Here is a 10096-nt window from a genome sequence, read left to right as displayed (position 1 = left end):
GCATTATGGCAGGTTAGGGTCAGAGTGGACCACAAATGTCTTTCTGCTGATCAGCCAGTCCAGGTTTTAGGCCTTTCTCAGGTTGGAGGGAGGGGTTGGGGGGGGGTGATCAAAATGGTTCACAATAGATAATAGAGCATTTTTAAAAAAAATATGGCTACAAGTAGCTTCTATTACTTTTCTGAAATCTGTCTGTTCATATCATTTGACCATTTATTAGCTGACTCTTATTTTTATAAATTTGACTCAGTATATTTGAGCAATGAAGCCTTTATCAGAGAAACTTGCGGTAATTTCTTCACAGCTATTTATACTGTGTATTTCCCTCCATTCCTACCCCCTCTCCAGTTTATCCTACTCTCTCCTTCCACCTGGTTCATCTTCTACCTTACATACCCCTTCCTCTGCCCCCTCCCCCCTTACTTTGCAATACAATGACCCTAGCCTCATAGCAGTTTCTCAAACAAAACATCCCATCTCTCTACACCAGGCATGCCTCCAGCCTGAAATTCTCCCCCTCCTCATTTCCACTTCCTGGCTTTCCTAGAGTCTTTTAATCTCTCAACTAAAGTCCCATCTTCTTCAAGAGTCATTTCCTAGTTCTTCTCTGGCTCAGTACCTTTCTTCTGTTGATTACCTTCCATTTACATCTTGTTTATACAGTTGTTAGGGTTATCTCCCTCTGCAGACCATAGGCTCCCTGAGGGCAGGTAATTGTGGGATTTTTTTGCATTTCTTTGTAACTCCTCAGCACAGCACAGCACACTGAATGGGTGCTTAATAAATGTAGTTGACTTTACTTGACTAGCTCCAGGCTACTCTTTAAGACAAAAATTTGCTAGAGAAGTTTCTTCAGCCAGGATTCCCCACCTCATTAAATTACAGGTCTAGTCTCTATCCTTTATACTCCACTACTCTTTTACATAAACTCAATGGCATCCTTACTCTCCTTGACTCCATCTTCCATCTTCATGGTGGTGGATATGGCCAAACTGGTCTTTCATCTCTTGTCTTCCTGCCTTTGCATTGTCTATCCCCCATTCCTGTACTGCATTCTAGCTATACCTCAGGCTCTTAAAATTCAAACAGACCAAAGAAAGCTTTCTTGAGGCCCCTTCCTCCGCCCCCCCCCCCAAGCTACTGGTGCATTTTGCACAAATAGCCTCGTGTTTATTTTCTACATAGAACTGTTTCCTCTTTTTTTGTCCTTGTATCTCTTCTTCCTAGCACTGTACCTTGTAAAAAGTAGGCTCTTAATTGATATCTATAGATGACTTGATTGATGGTCTCAGGATACTCAGCCCAGCTGTGCTAAGGTTTTCAGTATCTTTATAAATTGGCTCTTAGACCGCAGAATCCAGTGGAGCCTTGGTGGGTGAACCCAGGTTATAATTTCCATTCTAGCTCCATCTCATCCAGATTTAAGATCATAAGAATAATAATAGCTAAGCACTTTCTATATATGATCTTAATTATCATTAATATACATTTGCTTGTTGCCTTTGGTAAGCTGTGAATGCCTTAAAGGGAAGAATTGTGGTTCTGCCCCCTTTCTTTGTATCTCCATTGTTGTGGTGGTGATTGTTAATCATGGGTGAGTTGACTAAGTCTGTCCCCAGCATTTGAAGATTTCCCCAGGCAGAAAGGCTCTGAAGCTGATGTCATGGAATGCTTAGAGCTGGGTCAGACTTCAAAGATGACAAGGTCATCCACTGCATCCAGGACCAGACCTGTCATCTTGACCTTTGTCCTGACGCTGGACTTTGATGACTCTGGAAGAGAGAGTGAGGCTGACGATTTTGTGCGCCCCTGCCTCAAGAATCCAATTCACCCACAAGTCAAGACAGCACCTTATAATGTTATTGTATGTTTCCAAGAACAAAGGATGGACAACAATATCTTCATTGGCTAGCACGTAGTAGGCGCTTGATAAATGCCCAATGACTTGACTGTCTTCTTTGGTTTTATCCTCAGGATGTTACTTGTGTTGCCTCTTTCCTTGGTCTCTACTTCATCCCTCCACCATCCACTCCAGTTTATTGCCCTCCCAAACTCATCCCAGGGCTCCAACCCCCTCCATTCTTCAGTCCCATGCTTTCAGGCCCTTAGTTTCCCTTTCTCCCAATCCCAGGCTGTGCCAGTCTCAGTCCTTGTATGATTTAGTCTCTTCTGGGTTAGGGGAGGGAGTGGAATGCTAATTAATTAACTCCCCTTCCTTTGTACCAGATACTTTTTGCCATAAAAGTCTCTAAAATCAGGAAATTATCACCAGCCTAACTCCAGATCAAACAAGTATTTTTTTCTGTCTTTATATTTCCAGACCTTTATATACTCAATGTCTGGCACCAGTAGCCTCTAGATCCTTAATAAATGTTGACCAACTGAAATATTTGTTAAGTTCCAAATACAGTTATCCTTTCCACATGGAAGGGGTTAGGGCCATGGTGTCCTCACGGTTTGGGAAATCCAAGTAAAATTTTCTGGCTCTCCCTTTGTATCAGAGAAGTCTGAATTATTATGGCTATTTATTAAAAGATAAAAAGTGTTGATGTTAAACAATTATATCTATCTATCTATCTATCTATCTTATGCACTTCTGAGTTTCTAAACTTTTTCTGTTGGCCTTTTCATGGCATGTTGTCTGCAGCTTCCAAAACTCCCTGCAAATGCTCATTTAATGTCTTATGCCAACCTTCGATATATTGAAACTATGATGGGAAAAGTCAAGATGTGGAAGGGATAACTGTATATACCAAGTGTACAAGGTGAAAAAGTCAAAAGAAAAACAGAATAGGTCCCTGACTTCAAGTTTTACCTGTCTTTAAAGGCACCATCCATGGTGCTCTGTCCATTAGAGTGCTGAGACTGAAATCAGAAAGACTTGGGTTCAAATCCAGCTCTGATACTTCCTAGCTGTGGGATCTTGGGTAAGTTACTTAACTTCTGTTTGTCTCAGTTTCCTCAACTAAAATGAGGATAATAGTATCTATGTCTAGGGTTGTGAGGATCAAATGACATCATATTTGGGATTTTCTTAAGTGCTTGGCACATAGTTTATTTATTTCCTTTCCCTCACTTTTTTTTTTAGATTTATATTTGCCAAGGTGGTACTGTAAAGGAAGAAAAAACATCCTCCCACAAAAAATTCATGCTACTCTCTCCCACCAGTACAACTAAGGGGAAGTGGTCTGAAGAGGAGAGAATGAGGGTTGCAAGAAGAGTGACTGGTAGCAGCTCCTAGTTCTTGGAAGTCCTTATAAGGTGCTTGAGACCATCTGGTTAGGCACTGAAGGAGCTTCCTCTCTTGGGGAGACAATCTGCCCTTATATGAGTGTGTTATCCAGCCACATCTATCTATCTGTGTATAAATATATGTGGCTACATATTACTGAATGGTTTCACTCTTTTCACACACCAGCAGGTTTATGGTTAAGATTCTTCAAGCTAGGCTTCAGCAATATGTGAACCAAGAATTACCAGAAGAGCAGGCTGGTTTTCAAAGAGGCAGAGGAACTAGAGACCAAATTGCTAACATTCACTGGATTAAGAAGAAAGCAAAGGAGTTCCAGAAAAATACCTACTTCTGCCTCATTGACTACACTAAAGCCTTTGACTGATTGGATCACAACAAAATGTGGCAAGTCCTTAAAGAGATGGGAGTGCCAGGTCATTTTGTCTTCTGAGGAACGTGTAGGCAGGTTGAGAAGGAACAGTTAGAACCAAACATGGAACAACTGATTGATTTATGACTGGGAAAGAAGTATGGCAAGGCTGTATATTGTGACTTTATTTAATTTAACTTATATGCAGATATCATATGAAATGTCAGGCTGGACAAATCCAAAACTGGAATTGACTTATCAACAATCTCAATTATGCAGATGCTACCATTCTGATAACAGAAAGTGAAGAATTAAGAAGTCCCTGGATGAAGGTAAAAGGGGAGAGTGTGATAGCTTACTTGAAGCTTAACATAAAAAAAGAAAAAAAACCTAGGATCTTAACAATTGATCCCATCACTTTCTGGAAAATAGACAGACAGAGATGATATGGAAGCAGCGTCAGATTTTGTATTCTTGGGCTCAAAGATCAATGAAGATGGTTACTGCAGCCATGAAATTCAGAGATAGATGCTTGCTCCATGGAAGGAAAAGCTACAGCAAATCTGGACAGCACACTAAAAAGCAGAGATATCACCTTGCTGACAAAGGTCTATATAATCAAAACTATAGTTTTTCCAGTAGCAATGTAAGGCTGTGAGAGGATAAAAGGGCCTTGTGGGCTATGGTCCATGGGGGTCACTAAAAGGACATGACTGAAAAACTGAACATCACATGTATATGTGTGTGTACACACTTATGCAAGTACACATGTGAGCATGTGTTTATATGTCTGCACAATATATTATATATATGATTTAGAGATAGAACACTAATGAATTTATGTTACAAATACAATTGCCTTGTAGTTATTGTGAATATGGATATGTTTTGTGTATATATGTACATAGTATATGTATATGTGGGTGTGAATATATACATATATATACATATATGAGGCTGCATAATCATTTAATTTCAATTTAATAACCTCAATAAGGGCCAGGGCCTGAACTAATCAACTGGAAGAAGAGTCTGGACCTAACAGTTTCTTTGTTCTCTGAGTAAACTCAGAGAATACCTCTTCCTATGTCAACAAAGCCTGATGGGACTGACTTTATGGCCATTAAGGATGAGACCCTTAACCCAAGGCACTAACTTGACTAACGGAACTTTTTCTTATCTGAATATTTTTTGGACATATACTATGTTATGGCATGTTAATGGTAAAGAAAACATAGATTTCCTGGATCATAATTTCAATTGCCACTTTGTCAGCTCTCTTATTTTATTATATTTACCACCTGTGCAATTAAGAAAATTCCTTTCTCATGCCATGATTAAACATATAGGGAGATCATAAATTTGTGTGACACAGCCACCCTGAACTGGGATAGTTCTAAAATGTATTAAAGCCTTCTCATTCTTTTGTTCAGGCAGTCAGATTTTATCTGGCTCCATGCATGTATGTATCCAGCTAGCTTTAAGGGAATAAACAATACATATCACCTAGCCTGTTTGCCTCCTTTAACCAAACTTTCAGCTCCACAATACACATATAAATGTACCTGTGCACAGTAAAACACCAATATATACAGAAGTTAATTTATAGGAGGGAAATAAATACTAGCAGCCAGGGAATCAGGAAAAACTTCATGTGGAAAGAAGGTGGTTCAACTGAAGGTGGATCTTCAAGAAAGTTAGGGACTCCAAAAGGAGCAAAGGAGGATTTCTATCCACTTTAGAAACCAGTCCCTGGGGGATCTGGGGAATGGGGGAAGGGACTGGTTTCTCTACTTATCTCCTTGGATGGTAAAGATTAGAAGAGGCGAAAAGGACTGGGACAGGTAAGAAGGGAAATGCCCCCTTCCTCAATGCCTCAATCATATGTAAACCCCAGAATTCTGGAAGGTTCTGACTCAGATTTAAAGCTAGAAAGGTACCTGAGAGGTAAACTAGTTCAAGACCTTCATTATACAAACGAGGAAACTGTGGCCTATAGAGGTGAGGCAAGGCAAGTCAGATCAGCAAATATTTATTAATATTCAAAATTAGCAAAGTAGACCCAAAAAAGGGAAAATGACAAATGGTAGGAGAGCTGTGTGTGGGGAGGCACAAATCTAACTGAAATTGACTCACAGGAGCTGATGGTTAAATGTTCATTGTGAGCATATCTTAGAAATTGGTCTTGATTTTTTTATTTTACTGATCATGTAAACTAAGGGTGTGATGGAGAAAATGTAGATTCACCTGTCATGTTGAAATTGAACCATTGACAACTCCTCTTGGAGTCCACTCATCCAATCTGCCCTCTATCCCCGTTGTAGCATTACTGTCTACTTAACACCTTCCCGTCCTTTCTCCAAAAACACCGTGAAATACATTGTTGAAAGCTGTCATAAAAACTTTTGGAAAGCTTTCAACTCTATGATAACATTTCCTCTCTTCCGGTTCGGTAATCCTGTCAAAAAAAAAGAAACCAGGGTTGACCTGTTCTTGAGTAAGCTGGGCTGGCTTTTTGTAATATGTACTCCAAGAAATGGTTAGCTGTTTGTTAACCTAACCTTTAAGAATGTATTCTGGAATTTTTTTCAGGAATCAGAGTCAAGGTCCTTGAACTTATTTAACTTATGTGCAAACTCTGTTTTCTTCCCATTTCTGGGAAATGGGGGCCAAGTTTGCCCTTCTCCAACCTTGTAGGACCTTTCCCATTTTCCAGGATCTGCAAGTTATCCCTGAAAGTGACCCAGCAATCAGTCCCAGCTGCCTGTTTTTTTGTTTTCCCCAGCAAGTCATGATATAGTTATCTGGCCCGGTTGACTTCATTTCATCAAGGATGACTATCACCTTATTTATCTGGTCTATCAACTCTGTTCCATCCTTTACAAAGCAAAGGTCATTTTCCTTTACAGAGAAACCAGGAGCAAAATAAAAATGCATTCCTGTCCCTTCTTGGAGCCTCCCAATATCTTTCCACCACCACCATCCCACCCTTTTATTGTGCCTAACTTTTTTGAACAGTCTCATTCTGACCTTCTGTGCTCCTGGCCTTAATTTTGACCGGACAGTGACACTGCTGAAATTGTTCCTTCAGTACAACAGGACAATGCTTTTATTCACTCCAAACTTTTTCCCTCCAGAAGCCTTTCAAACCTTACCTTCTAGTCTCAAGCCTCCCACACCTCCCTCACTCCCCCACTTTCTCAGCTTAGTACCTTGGCTCTTGAGTGAGAAAACTGAGGTCATTTTACCCATCTTCCTCAGAGCTCCTCATTCCCCACCTTCTCTTCCTCTCCTTTGATCCTTAACAATCAAGTGACCCTTCTCCTTGCTGAAGCCAACCCCTATAAATGTCCCCCTCATCCCATCCTCTATCTATCTACAATCTCCATTTTTTCCAGGTCTCCCACCCCCATCTTCAACCTCTTCCCCTGTACTGGTTCCATCCTTATTGGCTTCAAACTCTATCTTTAAAAACTTTCTCTATACCCTATCTATCCTTTCAAATTAGCATTCTATAGTCCTTCTTTCCTTAGCCAAACTCCAAGAAAAAAAAAGTCTATTTCTGCTATTTCCACTTCTCCTTTCAATTACTCTTCAACTCTCTCCAATCTGGCTTCCAACCTCCTCTCTGGACCTCAGTTTCTCTCTTTGTACAGTGAGTAGACTGCCCTGCCTGATGATCTCACTTTCCAGCTCTCACTTATAGAATATAAATCTCCCTTCTTCTATCTTGCACTAGGTTGCCCTTGCAGAGCTGGGAGGGAAGCCAGGTACAAAGAACTGTATATAAAGCTTCCTCTTAGCTTTTGAGCAACTTCAAAATGATAATAAGAGATGAGTCGATCTCAAAGTGGGCTAATCTTGAAGCCAAAACACCAGATTTAATCACACACCCCCTTTCACTAACCCACCCCTACCCAGAGGCATAGAAGTGTGGAGATTGGTTCTTAAGAAGTTGTTAGTTTGATGTTAGTTGGGTGGGTAGGTGTAAGTCTGTGCCTATTGTCCAGAAGACCTGAGTTCAAATTCCAACCTCAGACACTCTGGGCAAATTACTTAACCCCAATTTTCTCATCTTGTAAAATGAGCTGGAGGAAATGAGAAACCACTCTAGTCTCTCTGCCAATAAAACCCCAAATTAGGGTCACGGAGAATCAGTCACGACTGAACACCAGCAACTGGTTTCCTCCACTTTAAAATAAGGCAAGAGGTATAGGGTGGGAGGGATTAAATTACCTTGAACACAATTCAAGACTGTAATTTCAATTTTAGGCAGTGCTAGGGGTTGGGACCAAAAAGTCCCACCCACCATCCATCGTATCAAGGAAGTTCAAGTTGACACAAATACTGTGTGCACACAAAACACAAACCAAAGAATTTCCTGGGATGACTGGAAAAAGGAGGGGTGGGAAAGTGGGGAGCCTGGAGGGAAGGGAGGAGGGCAAGTGCACCATCAGAAGATGCTTCCTGCAGAAGGAAGCACTGAATTCTAGAAGACAGGCTGACCTTTCCAGCCTTCTTACACCTTACTCCCCAACAAGTATGCTTTGGTCCAATGACACTTGACTGTTCCAAAGAACAGGACCCTCCATCTCTTGACTCCCAGCATTCTCTCTGGCTCTTCCCCATGCCTGGAAGGTTCTCCTTCCTCCATTCCAACTACCCACCTCCCTGGCATCCTTTAAGTTCCAACTAAAACCCCACCTTCTACAGGAAGTATTCCCCACCCCCACTGCATTCCCATGCTTTCTATGAATAATTTCCTATTTATCCTGTATATATAGCTTGTTCATATATATTTGTTTGCATGTTATCTCAATTAGATCATAAGCTCTTTGAGGGCAGGGACTGTTTTGTTTTGTTTTTTACTTTAAAAAAAATCCCCAGCTTTTACTGAATTGAATTGAGTTTATAGAAGGTCACTTTGGGTATGGGAGACAATCTGTGCAAAGCCTGGAGATAGAGTTTCCTCTTTGGGGAAAAGCAAGTAAGTTGGTGCATGAAGACAGTAAGTTACACATAGTAAGGATGGAAATGTAAATTGGAAACAGACTGTGAGGGGCTCTAAAGTCTTTCCCAATTCTAGACAAATTATTTGATGTTCTTCCTCATACCTTCAAAACTCTCACCCCACCCTCCAGTTTCAAGTACCAATTGTTCAACAAACATTTATCAAATAATATCTACCATGAGCCAGGCTCTGGACTGAGTGCTAGAGATACCAAGAAGTAAAAAATAGTAACAAAAGACAGTCCTCTTTAAGTGGCTGCCCAGGTGATCCCAAAGTACTAGTGGGGTGGTGTTCTGAACGACACCATCACCCCAACACCCCCAAAGGGCCTCAGGATGATAATGGCGGGGGTTCCTACTTCTTCCTACCTCCTATTTCTATGCCAAGCCCTAATCTCCCTTCTATTCCAAGAAAGGATTTTCCAATTAAGAAGCAACCCTTCCCTCTTCAGCTGTGCATGCAGTCTATTTCCTCCCTCCCCCCAGTCTCCAGCTAATGAGGTCCTGGTCCCCCCAGAGCTTGTGCTGCCTGCCCCTAATCCCCAGATGCACAACCTATGTCTAGGCTAGGCTGGTGAAGCAGGAGGGAGGATGAAGTGACCCCAAAGTCTTGGCTGGTGTTATAGAAAAGTCGCTGACAGTGACTGGTGTTTAGAAGACCCATCTCAAACCTCAGCTCTGTTACTTAATCAATGCCTGGTGGGACTTTGGACAAGTGACTGCTCTAAGTACTTACTTCTGTCAAATCCAGGTACTGGCTTAGATACGATCTTTAAAGACCCTTTCCTCACTCCTAAGATAAATCAATTAAGTCTCTGATACGGATGTGCCAGGTGCTGGAGATATAAAGACAGAAAGGACAATCCCTGTCCCCAAGAAGTTTATGTTGGAGGGGCAGAGAGGCATAAAAGTGGAATATATGCAAAATAAAGACCGAGGAAGGAGGAGGAATCACTAAAAAGGGGGCGGGGACTTAAGAGGAGGTGGGTCAACTGAAGTTAGATAGGAATCACAAAAAGTGTAGGTAAGGACTCGGAACCTTACAGGCAAGAGGGAATAGCTGGGAAAGACCTTGGAGAGGGAAGGACAGAGCAGTGGTAGTGTGCAAGGAGGCTAGATGAGGTGGAGTGATGAGCAGAGAATGATCCTGCCATTTGGCCACAATGCTGGATCTACAGTCAGGATCGCCTGAGTTCGAATCCTGCCTCAGTCACTGACGTAGGGGCCATGTGATTCTGGCCAAGTAAGCCTCCATTTCCTAGAGCGCCAGTCTCTCCAAGTTGTGTTGAGGATTGAATGAGATTATGTAAAGCGCTTTGCAAACATTTAACAAGCTCTATAATTGCCGCTAGTTATTATTATTGATCAGCCTGGAAAGATAGAGTTTGTATTTTACCCCGGAGCTTCCTGGGAAGGGGAGGGCAGACCTTTGATTTAAAGTATTTCAATTTGGCCTCTGGGTTGATGCTGGACTAGAGGGGGTG

Source organism: Petaurus breviceps, unplaced genomic scaffold (assembly GCF_028583685.1).
Source record: "Petaurus breviceps papuanus isolate PSGF00001 unplaced genomic scaffold, PetGlider_PUasm1.0 91041, whole genome shotgun sequence".
Taxonomy (NCBI): domain Eukaryota; kingdom Metazoa; phylum Chordata; class Mammalia; order Diprotodontia; family Petauridae; genus Petaurus; species Petaurus breviceps.
This window is presented reverse-complemented; position numbering follows the sequence as displayed.